We start from the raw sequence: 4044 nt of genomic DNA, 5'->3' as shown, positions 1-4044 counted from the left end.
TTGTTTGCAATCCCATGAGCTCAAGATGTCTTGCTATTGAATACTTATCTAAAAGAGCCAACACAAGTGTCGGGAATCTAACATGTCAAGTTTTAAAACTGGTCGCAATTGCAGCATATACGCACGAAACAATCTAATTGAAATTGTTGTAAGACATATTCAAATTGAAAATGTTATCAACTGAACAATTTCGTGATTATAACACCCACTTAGGCTGTTATCGGGATATTTACCTCCTGGCTTAAACATGAAATTAATCGCCTTTTCACGTAGGGGCCAAACCACCCCCCTAATGTTTCATGAAGGCTATATTTGCTTGGTTTATATATTTCTGAACCAAGTTTGGCAGATGAGCTTTCTTTGTTCTCCAGTTTATTTTAATTTGGAAGTTGTGACAAAATGTCAGATTATGAAGTCATAATTGATGACGTCACCAAAACGTGCTATAATTTTTTGTAAAATTTGATGTAAAGATTATGTCATTAGAAGGGCCTTGACTTGAGGAGTAAAATGCCGGAAACCGTTTTTTGCTATGGTGATTATTTTTCGAGATATGGTAAATCAAATATTTTTTGCTGTCCCCCCCGGAATTTGCTTAACCACACTGTCCTTCTTAAGTCAGTCTCTCTGGTTTATCTTTTTCAGTTTTTTCCTAGGAAGGCTAATAATCTTGAAAAATAGAAAGCTTGATGTCAAAAATCGTATGGTTTTAGAAATTTGATTTTGGGCTTTGTTAAGATGGTATTAACAGTAAAAAAGCGGGTGACGTCACAGGTTATGACGTAACAAAACTAATTTTAACGCAATAACACTAGAGCGATAATTTTTTATTCCGATTTTCTTCTTTATTTTTGCTTTAGTCATCTGGCACATAACATATGCAACATAGCTGTATTTGCTGGAAAAAAATTACGGCTCCAGTTTGGGGATTTTTCTCAAGTGGGGGACCCCATATTTTGCAGAGTTATTTTTCATGATTAAAAATACCATATTTCATTTAATTTTTGTGATATGGACAAAATTTTTTCAGGTTTCAACTCCCCTTGATGTGCTCTTTCGAACACATTGTAAAAAATATGCATATTAAAAACGTCAAAAATGGCAAAAAACATGACGTCATCACTGCGACGTCACAACTTTGACATTTACTGACATTTTTCACATAAATATAATTGGCAATAGGTCTCCTGCTCATCTGCCAAGTTTGGTGTAGAAAGAGTCAATACTTTTTAAGAAATGCGAAATAATGTGAAATACCCAAGAACTGACGAAACATTTGGGGGGTGGTTTGGCCCCTACGTGTTTAGATAGTCAGCTAGCAACTTTTCTCTTTCAACTTCGCGCACGCTTTACTTTTATGTAATAAACAAGGGGATTTATGAGTTATTTAACATTGAAAAAAAAAAAAAGTAATGATCTTGCTGACCACCATTAGAGCAATGAATCAGCAAATTCCGCTGTCTTTATTTCCCTTCCCCACTGATATATGTGGTGAGTTATCATTATTGTGACTTGTGGGTATTTGTTCATCACTGATCGGGATTCAACAGTTTCCTTGCCGAGTAATGAAAATTTAAAGTTGTTCTTATTCAAGTGCCCCTCGCTTCCCCTTGGACTAAAATGAGGGCTCCAAATGTGCCCGCAATGAAATCATGAAGTTATATGAATTCTTCCCTTAATCATCGAAAAACCTGCGCGCTCTCTTGATTTATTGGTACGGTAAAATAAGGTGACAGACCCAGCATATGTAAGATTCACATAGGTGAGATATATTCACTGGCAATGTTGCCACGAATAACTCAAGTTCGAGTTAATATTTATATATATTTGTATTGCGAGGCACTTGTTCATTTTACATATTTTAATTTACTTTTATCTGTCGACTTATGCATTTATCAATCGCCACTTGTTACAATCTAATTTACTCTTTTTAACCAGGCATGTTCATTCTATGGTGCTCTCCTCAAGATCTCCGAGTTCTCTCTTCTGCAGGCCTCCCTTCCCACAGTCTAAGGATCTTGCTACTTTACAGATCTTTCTCGTCATTCGCACCATCTAGGAAACATCAAATACATAACTATATGGCCACATTCAGTAGAAAATTTGACACGTACGGAGTTGAAACGAGGGCACTTCATGAAGCTATAATATGTCTGAAATCCCCCTCTCGCACATCCCTCTGGGAAGAGCCAATTAATCGATCAACTGTTGGTCCCGAGAAAGTTGGGCGCCACTCTAAAACAAATTAACTGCGGTGGTTGTCTGGGGTGTCAAGCTAATGTTCGGCCACAAAAACTTTGCCTGTTCAAGTCAGAGTGCCGGATAATATATTTACGTACTCAAAATTGCTCCCTAACGTATTCCATCATCACGCTAACACTTCAATTTATCAACCAGAGATTCCTTTGAGCTCTTAACGTATCTCTACTGACATGAACGGTTTGGCGGGAAATTACGTTTTACGATTACTGAATTCTTAATAGATAGAGCGAAAAGCGTCGTTTCGTTTAAATTCCACTCAATCTTATTTGCAGCTTTGTGTTATTTTTACTGACGTAGCCAGTTTCAGATGGACTAAATAAAGTGGCTACTCCACAGTCACTTCAAGCGGTGGTGGGTGCGGTATACGAAATGAATTCGCATGTGCACCGAAGTACAGAGAAACATGAGAAGAAATCTTCATTCATGGTGCAAATACTACAGGTTTAAAAACGTTTTTTGTTATAATGTCTTATTTTACTCGAAATCATTGCCTAAAAATTAGATTTAACTGATGCCGAATAAGCAAATTTCACAATGCATTATATTTATACTTTTCTTTACAATTTCACTTGTCGTCCCTACCTTAATTTCCTCTCTTTTGGTGTTTGTGACAAAACAAGCCGTTCTGTCAACCAAAAGCGTGGCGACCAACAGCATGCCAACTAAAACAACAATTGCTTGAATCTTTGCCATCGAGCTTTGTGGATGCCGCGCTCAAAATAGTGAGTCCTCTTGATCGCGTCTCAAGATACACTGTGGCTTTCCCTGTGTAAAGCTGTTTTTATATAAATTTCTACACTTGATAATGAGCTATTCATGCGTAATTTATCGTTTTGATTAATTACATTTTATTTTAGTGATTAAAAGACATCGGATTAAAGGAGTTTATTTTCTGTGCCAAGGTCATGGTCGTCCATTTAAGCCAGCTTCAAACCACACTCTTGAAATTGCACAACTTCATCAGCACGTTCATGCTATTCTTTAATTTTTTTTCACGAAATTGGATTCTTCTTCAGATTCTTGAGATCGCTGGTTGAGTTGTAATTACGTCTAAATGGTCCTTTCTAGACAAATCCATTGGAAGCTAAAAGTGAAGTCCAACAATCCACGCGAAAAAGAAAATATATGTTTTATCGAAAAGCAAATTTTGTAATGAAGAAATGAAGTGTTAAGTAGAACGTGGAAAGACCTCCATTAGCGGTTGAAGTATATAATTGTCTAGGAAGAAAACTAATGGCCCAATTTCTAAACTAGGCGTTATAGATGACCCAGGCCGGGTAATTGGCACAAAATCAGGCATGTATGCTGGGACGCAAATTACGCTGTGGGACTTCCAAAACAAGGCAAGTCAAATTTTAAGCTGGACTTGGGCGAATTCCTCTGTTTTGGAAGTCTCATTGTGCAATTTGTTGCCCAGCATGGCTTATTTTGTACCATAGAACTGGGTCTACTTAAGACTTCAGTATATTCATTACAAAAAATTGTGCCGGCTCGTGCAAAGGGTTTATTAGAACAATTCGATTACCTTAACCCCGAGGCATTCATCTTATTGCAGAAAATTGTCGTCGTATCAAATTTCGCCGTTTTTTTTTCTCATATCAAGAAAATTGATGATGTCAAAAAGTAATGGCTATTCGCAAAAATGAAAGGCATTGCCATTCTGCGGCTAGTTAATGTAATAAAAAATTTTTGTTGCTTACACGAACCACAAAGAAAACTAGCTGATTTTGAGAAGTGAAGGAAATCTGCAAATAAATCGAGCAAGATAAAATTTCTTCAAGA

General features: G+C 36.8%; 1 long non-coding RNA gene across 1 annotated transcript; it reads right to left on the bottom strand.

The window, feature by feature from the left end:
* Positions 1–1843: 1843 nt before the first annotated feature.
* Positions 1844–3049, bottom strand: LOC110046917 (uncharacterized). The gene is made up of 2 exons (XR_002296439.2): positions 2845–3049; positions 1844–2055 (listed from the first exon to the last, which is right to left on the bottom strand). It is a non-coding gene; the product is annotated as an uncharacterized LOC110046917 (long non-coding RNA).
* Between the last annotated feature and the right edge of the window lie 995 nt (positions 3050–4044).

This window comes from Orbicella faveolata, unplaced genomic scaffold (genome assembly GCF_042242905.1).
Source record: "Orbicella faveolata isolate gen_17 unplaced genomic scaffold, um_ofav_v1 contig_12, whole genome shotgun sequence".
NCBI classification, from domain to species: Eukaryota; Metazoa; Cnidaria; class Anthozoa; order Scleractinia; family Merulinidae; genus Orbicella; species Orbicella faveolata.
Note: the sequence above shows the minus strand (reverse complement) of the source record. Positions and strands in the feature narration are given on the sequence as shown.